The following is a 13,370-nucleotide window of genomic DNA, read 5'->3' as shown; positions in this document are numbered from 1 at the left end:
TTCAGGTGTTTGTATTATATAAACACAGGAGTCCCACCCCTGGGGTGATGTTTTCCACCCTCTGTGAATTCAGCACAGTTAGGTTGTAACCTTAGTGATTTTATTATGGTGTTGTTTTAATATTTATTGTAACAAGGAATACTGCTATTAAAACAAAAAATGGTGTTCTCTGTTTACGTTTGTGAAATAGGACAATATAAGAAGCACATTAGCACAATCATTTGAGTTATATTAAGTTTGTGCCTACAATAAATGCCAATCCTGAAAACCCATGGTGTGTTCTATTATATTGTGGAAAATGGGCACATTTACAATACAGTGTTGACTGCTGCTATGGTCTGAATTTGTGCCTCCCCCCACCAACTTTACATATTGAAATCAGTTTCCCATTGAGATAATATTAAGAGGATGGAGTCTTTGGTAGGTGATTAGGTCATGAGGGTTTTGCTTTCAGGAATGCAATTCATGGGCTTACAAAAGAGGGCCAAGGGAGTTTCTCTTCCTTTCTGCTATGCGAGAACACAGCAAGCAGTCGCCATCTATGAAGCAGACAATCCTCACCAGACACTGAATGTGTTGGCATCTTGATCTTGGACTTTTCAGCCACCAGAACTGTGAGCAATAAATTTGTCTTGTTTATAAATCCCCCAGCCTCGGGATTTTGTTATAGCATCCCAAACAGACTAGGTCAACCATATTAATTATTTATCGCTATTTGTAACATATTACTCAAAACTTAGTGGCTTAACATAATAATAAACACTTATCCTCCCACACACTCTCTGAGGGCTGGAAATCTAGGCATAGTTTAGCTAGGTGATTCTGGCTCAGGAACTCTCATGAGGTTGCAATCAGGATGTTGGCCAGAATTGCAGTCATCTGAAGGCTAACTGGGGCTGATTGGATCTGATTCTAAGCTCACATGACTATGAGCAGAAGGTGAAAGCCTCAGTTTCTCACCTCATGGAACCCACCATAAGAATACTTGAGTGTGTTCACCACATAGTGAATGTCTTGGTTACAGTGGTCAATTCTATTTATCATGAAAGAGGACTCTACAGAGTTTGAATACCAGGAGATAAGACTGATTGAGGGCAATCTTGGAGGCTGGCTACCAAAATGGTATTGTGGTTATTTGCATTTATGTTACCGTTATCGTTGCAATTGATACCACTGTTGAATAATGACAATCTTGTAACCCAGAGGGAAATAGTCTGCACATTATAAGGTCTTTGTGAAGCATAAATGATGTGGCACCCAGTACACAGTGCTAATTGTGATGACAATAATGATGACAGCAGATTTTAGTTAAGTGTTTAATGTGTACCAGGCCGTGTTCTAGGTTCGTTCAATCCTCCTAATGCTTGAGATGAGCACAATTATTATACTTGTTTCCTGCACAAAGAATGTGTCATGGAGGAATAAAGGAATTTTCCAAGATCACAAAACTTGTAAATAGCACAGGGAAATTCAAACCCAGGCTGGCTGACTACAGAGTCCATTCTATTAACCCCTATGCAATGCTGCACCTGAAAGGACATCATTACTGTGATTACTCCCAGGCTTGGTTATAGTGTATGTGATCATGCTGTAGTTATAAAGTAGTACAGTAGTAATAAGGACATCATTACTGTGATTACTCCCAGGCTTGGTTATAGTGTATGTGATCATGCTGTAGTTATAAAGTAGTACAGTAGTAATAGTGTAGCCATAATACCTCTCCTAAGAAGGCTGGTTACTCCTGCATCCCCGCCCCATAGGAAGAGGACATTGTTAACATCATCATTATCATTATTTTAATATTATAACCCTGCCTATTATAACAATGACATACACAAATCATTACATGATATGGCTTTATGTCTTACTTACTCTCCTGGGAGTCTTTCCCTAAGATTTATAAATCTAAAATCTTAAACCACTCCCCAACTGAATGGACCCCCTTGTGGCCAAGGGGACCTCAGAAAACTCTTTTTGTTGTTGTTGTTTTTGAGACAGAGTTTTGCTCTTGTTGCCCAGGCTGGAGTGCAGTGGCACGACCTTGGCTCACTGCAACCTCTGCCTCCCAGGTTCAAGGGATTCTCCTGCCTCAGCCTCCCAAGTCGCTGGGACTATAGGCACCCGCCACCATGCCCAGCTAATTTTGTATTTTTAGTAGAGATGGGGTTTCTCCATGTTGGTCAGGCTGGTCTTGAACTCCCAACCTCAGGTGATCTGGCTCCCTCAGCCTCCCAAAGTGCTGGGATTACAGGTGTAAAGCCACCGCATCCGGCCCCCAGAAAACTCTTAAATACTTAGTTCCCAGCCATGACAGGATGGAAGGTTAGACAGGCCTCATTATACCTTTCTCTTTTGTGGTTTAAATATAACAACTGACCAACATGAATGTTGAAACAGAGATCATAAGATTGACAGAACAGATGCTTTGTGGCAATAAGACATAAACTGGACGCAAGGCCATGCCAGGCAAGGAATAGGTCACATCTCCCTATACTTAAGGAATAAATTATTTTCTGACCAGACGCGGTGGCTCACACCTGTAATCCTAGTACTTTGGTAGGCTGAGGCGGGAGGATCACCTGAGGTCAGGAGTTCGAGACCAGCCTGACCAGCATGGAGAAACCCTGTCTGTACTAAAAATACAAAATTAGCTGGGCGTGGTGGCACATGCCCGTAATCTCAGCTGCTTAGGAGGCTGAGGCAGGAGAATCGCTTGAACACAGAAGGCGGAGGTTATGGTGAGCTGAAATCGTGTTTCTGCACTCCAGCCTGGGCAACAAGAATGAAACTCTGTCTCAAAAAAAAAAAAAAAAAAAAAAAAAAAAAAAAGAATATGTCTAACTGCCACAAGGTTTTTTTTTTTTTTCCTCTCTGGCAGCTAAACAAGCACTGGCCTCAACATAAACAATATTAAAACAATTTTCAGCTCCACCAGATGCTGACTGACCCCCACCCCCTCTTCCACCAGCTATAACTATAGCTTTGACTGGACAAGAGACTAACTTCAGTAACTTTCTCCTGATGGAAAGACCACTGAGCACAGACAGACTGGTCCTGGCTAGTATACACACACTGCGCACTTGTGTGGCTTCCTGACCTGAAAAGACCTTTTGATATATAGTAGAGACAGGGTTTGTACTAAAAATACCAAAAAATACAAAAATTTAGCTGGGCGTGGTGGCACACAACTGTAGTCCTAGTTACTCAGGAGGCTGAGGCAGGAGAATCGCTTGAACCCGAGAGGCAGAGGTTACAGTGAGCCGAGATCCCACCACTGCACTCCAGCCTGGGCTACAGAGCAAGACTCTGTCTTAAAAAAACAAACAAAAAAAAGTAATTAAAATGACTCTGCTGAGTTTGTGTGTAAGGCAGGTGGAAGAGTCCTTGATTGTAAACATAAGCTTATGGTTCTGGGAATTGGCAGTCAGCTGCAGTCACTCAATGGAAGGCCGCAGTGTGGAATGTCGGGAATATGGGGCCAGCTTCCCAGGTCTCACCCAGGTGCTGTAATTTAAAGCTGTCTCTTCTGCCTTTGGAACAATATTGCAGAAGAATAAAAGTGATTCCACGCAGTCTCCAGTTTGGCCAAGAAGAAAAATGATTCATCTACAGGTGGGATGAGGGTCTCCCTCAATGGGAACTGAAAACTTCAAAGTAAAAGTAAAGAAGCTTCCAGAACCAAGGGTAGCTCCAGGCTTTCGGTTGCTGAAGCTTTGTAGCCAGGAACCCTATTCACCTGTATGACGTATGTGATGGTTGTGGTTAACATCACACATGTCAAAGGAGAGGAGTATCCTTTGGAGGGTGCTATGAATTAAACTGTGTCCCCCCAAAATTCAGAGGTTGAAGCCCTAACCCTCAATGTGGCTGTTTTGGAGATAGAGCTTTTAGGAGGTAATTGAAGTTAATTAAGGTCATAAGGGTGGGATCCTCATCTGATAGAATTGGTGGTCTTACAAAAATAGGAAGAGGTGCTCTCTCTCTTTTTCTCTCTGTCTCCTGCATCTAGGAAAAGCCATATGAGGGCATAGCAAGAACAGCCATCTGCAAGCCTGGAAGAGAGCCCGCACCAAAAGTGGACCATGCTGGCACCTTATCTTGGACTTTCCAGCTTCCAGAACTGTGAGAAAATTAATTTTTGTTGTTTAAGCCGCTGAGTATATGCAATTTTGTTATGGCAACCCAAGTTAAGATAGAGGAAACATTGATTAGGTAGGACCCAATGGAGCTACCCTTTTCACCTTCCCTTCGTGGGCCACTAAGTACTGATATGGATATGTTAACTTTAAGAAAAATTGCCGGGCGTGGTGGCTCAAGCCTGTAATCCCAGCACTTTGGGAGGCCGAGACGGGCGGATCACGAGGTCAGGAGTTCGAGACCATCCTGGCTAACACAGTGAAACCTCGTCTCTACTAAAAAATACAAAAAAACTAGCCGGGCGAGGTGGCTGGCGCCTGTTGTCCCAGCTACTTGGGAGGCTGAGGCAGGAGAATGGCATAAACCGGGAGGCGGAGCTTGCAGTGAGCTGAGATCTGGCCACTGCACTCCAGCTCGGGCGACAGAGCAAGACTCCGTCTCAAAAAAAAAAAAAAAAAAAAAAAAAACCACAGTATTTTTTTCTCTTTCCTTCCTTCCTCCCTCCTTCCTTTCCTTTCCTTTCCTTTCCTTTCCTTTCCTTTCCTTTCCTTTCTTTCCTTTCTTTTTCTTCTTTTTTCTTTTTTCTTTTTTCTTTTTTGATGGAGTCTCACTCTGTTGCCCAGGCTGGAGCGCAGTGGTGTGATCTCGGCTCACTGTAACCTCTGCCTCTCAGGTTCAAGTGATTCTCCTGCCTCAGCCTCCCGAGTAGCTGGGATTACAGGTGCATGCCACCAGGTCTGGCTAATTTTTTTGTATTTTTAGTAGACATGGGGTTTCACATGTTGGAACTGTCTTGAACTCCTGACCTCAAATCATCCACCCACCCTGGCCTCCCCAAATGCTGGGATTACAGGCATAAGCCACTGTGCCTGGCCACACACTATTTAAATTTAAGAAACAGAGGAGACTTTATTTTTTATAAAGGGTTACAGCCAGCAAAGTGGCCGTCCACAGACTGGGAAGTGTGCCTCTGGCCACGACCAGAAATAGGCATTCCGAAGGAGGAAGTGTTGGGGCAGGAGCCTGATGCTGAACAGGTTGACTAAACATACATATTCAACATATTATGCATTTGTCAAAACTCAGCAAATGGTACACTTAAGATTTATGCATTTTGTTGCATGCAAATTGTACATAAGAAACATACAACAATCATTAAAAGACAGAGACTGTCAAAGTGCATGTAAAAATAAGACCCAATTTTTGTTGTCTACAAAAAAACTCATTTAATTGCTTTTCTCTTTTTTTTCCCCAAGTTTTATTTTGGATTGAACAGGTACATGTGCAAGTTTGCTAGATGAGTATATTGTGTGATGCTGAGGTTTGGGGTACACATGATCCTGTCACTCAGGTAGTAAGTTTACTACCTAATAGGTAGTTTTTCAGCCCATATCCTCCTTTCTCTCTCCCACCTCTAGTCATCCCCAGGGACTATTGGGCCCATCTTTATGTCCAGGTGCACTCAATGCTTAGCTCCCACTTATAAGTGAAAACATGTGGTGTTTGGTTTTCAGTTGCCACGTTAATTAGCTTATGATAATGGCCTCCAACTGGATCAATGTTGCTGCAAAGGACATGATTCACTCTTTGCTGTGGCTGTGTAGTATTCCATGGTATGTATGTAACACATTTTCTGTATCCAGTTCACTATTGGTGGGCACCTAGGTTAATTCCTTGTTTTTGCTATTGTGAATAGCACTGCAATGAAGATGAACATATGAGTGCATGTGTCTTTTGGAAGAGCAATTTATTTTTCCTTTGTGTATATACCCGGGAATGGGGTTGTCAGGTCAAATAGTAGTTCTAGGTTCTTTGAGAAATCTCCAAACTGCTTTCCACAGTGGCTGAACTAAATTTACATTCCCACTAACAGTGTATACGCATGCCCTCTTCTGCACAGCCTTGTCATCACCTGTTACCTTTTTTACAATCGCCATTCTGACTGGTGTGAGATGGTATCTCATTGTGGTTTTGATTTGCATTTCTCTAATGATTAGTGATGATGAACATTTTTTCATGTTTGTTGGACACATGTATGTCTTCCTTTGAGAAGTGTCTGTTCATGTCCTTTGCCCATTTTTAAATTGATTTATTTGTTTTTTTGTTTGATTTGTTTAGGTTCCTTATAGATTCTGAATGTTAGACCTTTGTTACATGCATAGTTTGTTAATATTTTCTCTCATTCTGTAGGTTGTCTGTTTACTTTGTTAATAGTTTCTTTTGCTATGCAGAAGATCTTTAGTTTTATTAAGTCCCATTTGTCAATTTTTGTTTTTGCTGCAATTGCTTTTGAGGACTTAGCCATAAGTTCTTTGCCAAAGCCAGTGTTGAGGAGGGTATTTCCTATGTTTTATTCTAGGATTTTCATAGGGTGAGGTCTTTTTTATTTTCTTTCTTTTTTTCTTTTTCTCACCCTGTCACCCAGGCTGGAGTGCAGTGGCATGATCTTGGCTTACTGCAACCTTCGCCTCCTAGATTCAAACCATTCTCCTGCCTCAGCCTCCTGAGCAGCTGGGATTACATGCACCCACCATCACGCCCGGCTAATTTTTGTGTTTTTAGTAAAGACGGGGTTTCACCATGTTGGCCAGGCTGGTCTCGAACACCTGACCTCAGGTGCTCAGCCCGCCTTGGCCTCCCAAAGAGCTGGGATTACAGCTGTGAGCCACTGCGCCTGGCCTGAGGTCTTACATTTAATCTTTAGTCCACCTCAAATTAATTTTTGTACATTTTGAAAGGTAAGAGTCCAGTTTCATTCTTTTGAATATGTCTAGCCAGTTATCCCAGCATTGTTTATTGAATAGGGAAATCTGCTTTGCTTATTTTTGTCAACTTTGTCAAAGATCAGATGGCTGTAGGTGTGTGGCTTTATATCTTGGTTCTCTATCCTGTTCCATTGGTGTATGTGGGTTTGTGAGTTTTGTTTTATTTATTAATTACCAGTACCATGCTGTTTTGGTTACTGTAGCTTTATAGTAGTTTGAAGTTGGGTAATGTGATGCCTCCAGATTTGTTCTTTCTGTTTAGAATTGCTTTGGTTACTTGGCCTCTTTTTGGTTCTCTGTAAATTTTAGAGTAGTTTTTTCTATTTCTGTGGAAAATGACAGTATTTGGATAGGAATAGCATTGACTGTAGACTTCTTTGGCCAGTTAACTGGCTAGAACACATTTTGTGAACAAAATAGATATATCAGTAAAGAAATAGAAAACATAAAAAAAGAGAAACTCTGGAGTACAATAGCTGAAATGAAAAAGTCTCAAGGAGTTCAAAGGCAGATTTGAGCAGGCAGAAGAATGAATGAGCAAGTTTGAAGATATGAAAATTAAAATAATAAAGTCTGAGGAATAGAAAAAAAAAAGAGTGAAAAAAGTGAATAGACCTTAAGAGACCTTTGGGACACCATCATATAGACCAATATTTGCATTTTGGGAGTCAGTACTATCTAAGGCAATCTACATATATTTTATGGAGAAATAGAAAAATTTATCATAAAATTCATATGGAATCTGAAAGGACCCCGAATAGCTAAAACAACCTTGAGAAAGAATAAGGTTGGAAGGCTCACATCTCCTGATTAAAAACTTACTACAATGCTACAGTAACCAAAACAGTGTAGTACCGGCAAACAAAAAGACATATAAACCAATGGAATCATAGAGATCTCAGAAATAAACCCTCACATATACGGTCAAATGATTTTTTGGCAAGGGTGTCAAGACCATTCATTTCCCTCACTGGGGAAAAAAACAGCCTTCTGAACAAAAGCGTTTGGAAAAACTAGATACCAACATGCAGAAGCATGACTTTAGATCCTTACCTAACACCCTATACAAAAAATAACTCAAAGTAGAACAAATACCTAAATGTAACAGCTTAAACTATATAACCCTTAGAAGAAAACATAGGGCAAAAGCTTCAAGACGTTAGATTTGGTTCTTGGATATGACACAAAAAGCACAGGCAACAAAAGAAAAAAATAGAAAAATTGGCCTTCGTTAAAATGGAAAATTTTGTGCATCAGAGGATACTATCATTAGAGTAATATGGCAACCCACAAAGATGGAAACCAATCTACACCATTTGGAACCAGCCATGACCAGTCAGAACCAGCATTAACCAATTATGGTCATTCCAAACTGGTTGCCACCAGTCAGAGCCAGTCTTAACCATTTGCAGTCAGTTGAAATTGATCCAAACTGATTGGAACCAGCCAAGACCAGTCACAATTAGCTTAAAATGTTTCTGACTTGGCTAGGTGTGGTGGCTCACACCTGTAATCCCAGCACTTTGGGAGGCCGAGGCGTGTGAATCACAAGGTTAGGAGTTCGAGTCCAGTCTGGCCAACATAGTGAAACCCCTTCTCTACTAAAAATACAAAAAAATTAGCTGGGCATGGGGGTGGGCACCTGTAATCTCAGCTACTAGGGAGGCTGAGGCAAGGAGAATTGCTTGAACCTGGGAGGCAGAGGTTGCAATGAGCCGAGATTGTGCCACTGTACTCCAGCCTGGGCAACAGTATGAGGCTCCATCTCAAAAAAGATATGTTTCTGGCTTATAAAAACTAGTCAAAACCAGTGCTCAAAATTGTACAATTATTAGCAAACACCAGGAGTTACGTTTGGGTCCCATTAGTTAATGCACAAAAGCCAATCAGTGAGACGAGTATTGCCAGGGAAGTAGGCTTATTATTTCCCAGGTGACATCAGCCTGTGAGATGGGAGCCAAATCTCAAATTTGTCCCTCCTCCTTGATTAAAGTTAAGCGTTTAAATAGCCCAGAATAAAAACAGGAGGGGAAGGAAGAGGAGTTGGTCAACAAGAAGCAAATGTATTTCATTGTACAAATACAAGTTTCTCAAGCTTCAGTTTTATGGACATCCAGCTTGTTGGAAAATTGGGCTGGCTTCACAATGAAAGAGTGAAAAGTATTCCAAGTCTAAGGGAATGTAGAAGGTCTCCTTTAATCTACAATAGTGAAACTTTCTTCAAAGGGTTTTGAGTGTTTCTTGCTTGTGTGTCTAGATGTCTCTGATTTTGTAAGAAATATGTCAAAAAGAAACTGACAAGGCCTACATGATGCTATAGATTCTACATTGAAGTGATCAAAACCTGTTGAGGCTTGTTATACTCCATCTATACCAATTGTGGCTGGTTGAAATCAGTGTAAACCTTTCGGAACTGGCCAAGAGTAGTCAGAGCTGGCATATGCAGATGTTGGCTGGTCAAAACAGGTGCAAGCTGGTCAAGGTTAATTATAGCCCCTCTAACGTGGTTGTAGCCAGCTGAAACCATTCTAAGTTGGTTGGAACCAGCTGTGACAAATTGGAAGTGGCATAAATTGGTGCTTATTTTTTCAAGCCAGTTGTAGCCAGTCAGAGCCAGTATCAGTCATTTTTGGATAGAGGAACTGATCTAAACCGGTCAGAACTGGCGAGACCATTCAGAATAGGCATGAACTGATTTTGCCCAATCAAAACTGCTTCAGGCTGGTCAAGGCCGGTAATACCCAGTACCAACCAGTTTTGACCAGTTGGAACTGGTCTAAGTTGGTCAGAACCAGCTTAGACTGATCACAATTGGCATAAAACAATTCCAGCTTGTGAAAACCAGTAAAAACAGGTGCTCAAAATTGTACAATGAAAGAGTGAAAAAGATTCTAAGGTCTAAGGGAAAATATGGAAGGTCCTCTTTCATCTACAATAATGATAATTCCCCTGTAGGTTGTGAGTGGTTCTTGTTTGTGTGCTCAAGTTCTAATATTTCTCATGTCCCTCATTGGTAAGAACTCTCTTATAAAAAATGACAAGGGTTACATGAGGATATAGATGATATAAGAAAGTGGTCAAAACCTTTTGAGGCCATTTTTACTGGGCATTAAACAGTTGTGGCCAGTTGAAATGAGTCTAATGTGATCAAAACCAACAAAGACCAGAACTGGCATAAACTGGTTTTGGTCAGTCAAAACAGGCCCAAGCTGGTCAAATTCACTATAGTCACACTAAACAGGTTCTGGTCAGTTGAAGCCATTCTAAACCAGTCAGAACCAGCCATGAAAAACTAGAACTGGCATAAACCAACACTTATTGGTCCAAACTGGCTGTAGCTGGTTTGTAAACTTTGTATATGTGTGTGTGTGTGTGTGTATTTGTGTGGGATGTGTTTGTGTGTGTGTCTTCTCTTTGTGGTATCTGGTGGGACAAATGTGCCTTGTGCACTGGAGGAGGTTTCTTTCAAGTCTGGATTCCTTCTGGTGTACCTCTCCTTGCGTTTCTGCTTGGGCTGTGTGTAATGTTTTCTGTGTGGTTCCAGCTTGTGTTTTGTTAAGGCCCGGGGTAGGAGGGGGCCTGCCTGGCACCAGGAGGAATAAAAATAACCTTGTCTCTGGAGAGGCCAACTTTTCTAAAATAAGGTGACAATACCACATCTGACAACAGAAACCTCACAGGAACACGTTTTCCATGAGCAGAAGTAGTGGAGTCAGATGTCAAAGAAGATGCTTCTAACTCCATTCTTCCTTTCCCTTAATAGTCACATCAAAAGTCACCATGATTGAATACTGAGAAGAACACAATAACGTGCGAACAATCTCTTTAAATCAAACTGCAGCCTTTCTGGCTAGGTCACAAGTTTTGCACTCATTCCTGCATCCACATGGCAGTGGCAGTAATTTCCCCTACATCGCCTCTGTTCTCTTACGATGCCCTCTATCTTTTATTGTCTTCCATATTTCTGATGGGTCTAGATTTTTTTGGTCTGGCTCAATCTTATCAACAAAAAGTATTTCCCAGTTCACCAAGGACAATATTCTAGGGGATCCATTTCATGAGTGTTTGCTTCTCCGCACATCTTTAATTATTGGGCAGGTGTGATGATCATGGAGCTCTAGGTTTTCACAGCTTTCACCAAAAAAACAAACAAAAAAACAAAAAGATACTTTCTTGCAATATCCAATCAGATGACTGCATGATTCACATAGGATGAGAGGTAACACCCATGGCTGGCCTTTGCCTTCTAATTAAGGTTGTCTTTCATTTTTTTCACTCTTGAGGGATATCTAACTCCCCTGTTCCTGGATGTGACTGCTTTCCAGCACTGAATCCTTTGGCTGCCACTTATTTTTTTTATTGAATAAAAGGGGCTGGGGATTGGCTGGATGCAGGTGAGGCTGTGTTAGGGGTCCCCCGTGTTGGAGTTGGGCATGGGTACACTTTGCAGAAACCTCATGGGTCTTGTGGCAGGAATCCCCAAAGGTGGTTTGGACTCCAGCACAGGCCCTTTTTCAGTCTCAGGAGTCCTTTGTTTCTTCTTTGTTTTCTTTTTAAAATTTTTTTTATTTTCTCAAATGTCTATTTTTCAAAAAAAAATTTTTTTTATTATTATTATACTTTAAGTTCTAGGGTACATCTGCACAATGTGCAGGTTTGTTACATATGTATACATGTGCCATGTTGGTGTGCTGCACCCATTAACTCATCATTTACATCAGGTATATCTCCTAATGCTATCCCCCCCCTCCTCCCCACAATAGGCCCCGGTGTGTGATGTTCCCCTTCCTGTCTCCAAGTGATCTCATTGTTCAATTCCCACCTATGAGTGAGAACATGCAGTGTTTGGTTTTCTGTTCTTGTGATAGTTTGCTGAGAATGACGGTTTCCAGCTGCATCCATGTCCCTACAAAGGACACAAACTCATCCTTTTTTATGGCTGCATAGTATTCCATGGTGTATATGTGCCACATTTTCTTAATCCAGTCTGTCGCTGGTGGACATTTGGGTTGATTCAAAGTCTTTGCTATTGTGAATAGTGCTGCAATAAACATACTTGCGCATGTGTCTTTATAGCAGCATGACTTATAATCCTTTGGGTATATACCCGGTAATGGGATGGCTGGATCAAATGGTATTTCTAGTTCTAGATCCTTGAGGAATCGCCACACTGTTTTCCACAATGGTTGAACTAGTTTACAGTCCCACTAACAGTGTAAGTGTTCCTATTTCTCCACATCCTCTCCAGCACCTGTTGTTTCCTGATTTTTTAAATGATTGCCATTCTAACTGGTGTGAGATGGTATCTCATTGTGGTTTTGATTTGCATTTCTCTGATGGCGAGTGATGATGAGCATTTTTTCATGTGCCTGTTGGCTGTACGAATGTCTTCTTTTGAGAAGTGTCTGTTCATATCCTTTGCCCACTTTTTGATGGGGCTGTTTGTTTTTTTCTTGTAAATTTGTTTGAGTTCTTTGTAGGTTCTGGATATTAGCCCTTTGTCAGATGAGTAGATTGCAAAAATTTTCTCCCATTCTTTAGGTTGCCTTTTCACTCTGATGGTAGTTTCTTTTGCTGTGCAGAAGCTCTTTAGTTTAATTAGATCCCACTTGTCAATTTTGGCTTTTGTTGCCATTGCTTTTGGTGTTTTAGACATGAAGTCCTTGCCCATGCCTATGTCCTGAATGGTATCACCTAGGTTTTCTTCTAGGGTTTTTACGGTTTTAGGTCTAACATTTAAGTCTCTAATCCATCTTGAATTAATTTTCATATAAGGAGTAAGGAAAGGATCCAGTTTCAGCTTTCTACTTATGGCTAGCCAATTTTCCCAGCACCATTTATTAAATAGGGAATCCTTTTCCCATTTCTTGTTTTTGTCAGGTTTGTCAAAGATCAGATGGCTGTAGATGTGTGGTATTATTTCTGAGGGCTCTGTTCTGTTCCATTGGTCTATATCTCTGTTTTGGTACCAGTACCATGCTGTTTTGGTTACTGTAGCCTTGAAGTATAGTTTGAAGTCAGGTATCATGATGCCTCCAGCTTTGTTCTTTTGGCTTAGGATTGTCTTGGCAATGCAGGGTCTTTTTTGGTTCCATATGAACTTTAAAGCAGTTTTTTTCAATTCTATGAAGAAAGTCATTGGTAGCTTAATGGGGATGGCATTGAATCTATAAATTACCTTGGGCAGTATGGCCATTTTCACAATATTGATTCTTCCTATCCATGAGCATGGTATGTTCTTCCATTTGTTTGTGTCCTCTTTTATTTCACTGAGCAGTGGTTTGTAGTTCTCCTTGAAGAGGTCCCTTACATCCCTTGCAAGTTGAATTCCTAGGTATTTTATTCTCTTTGAAGCTATTGTGAATGGGAGTTCATTCATGATTTGGCTCTCTGTTTGTCTGTTACTGGTGTATAAGAATGCTTGTGATTTTTTGCACGTTGATTTTGTATCCTGAGACTTTGCTGAAG

The sequence above is a fragment of the Trachypithecus francoisi genome, unplaced genomic scaffold (assembly GCF_009764315.1).
Source record: "Trachypithecus francoisi isolate TF-2019V2 unplaced genomic scaffold, Tfra_2.0 Lachesis_group12, whole genome shotgun sequence".
Classification (NCBI taxonomy): Eukaryota; Metazoa; Chordata; class Mammalia; order Primates; family Cercopithecidae; genus Trachypithecus; species Trachypithecus francoisi.
This window is presented reverse-complemented; position numbering follows the sequence as displayed.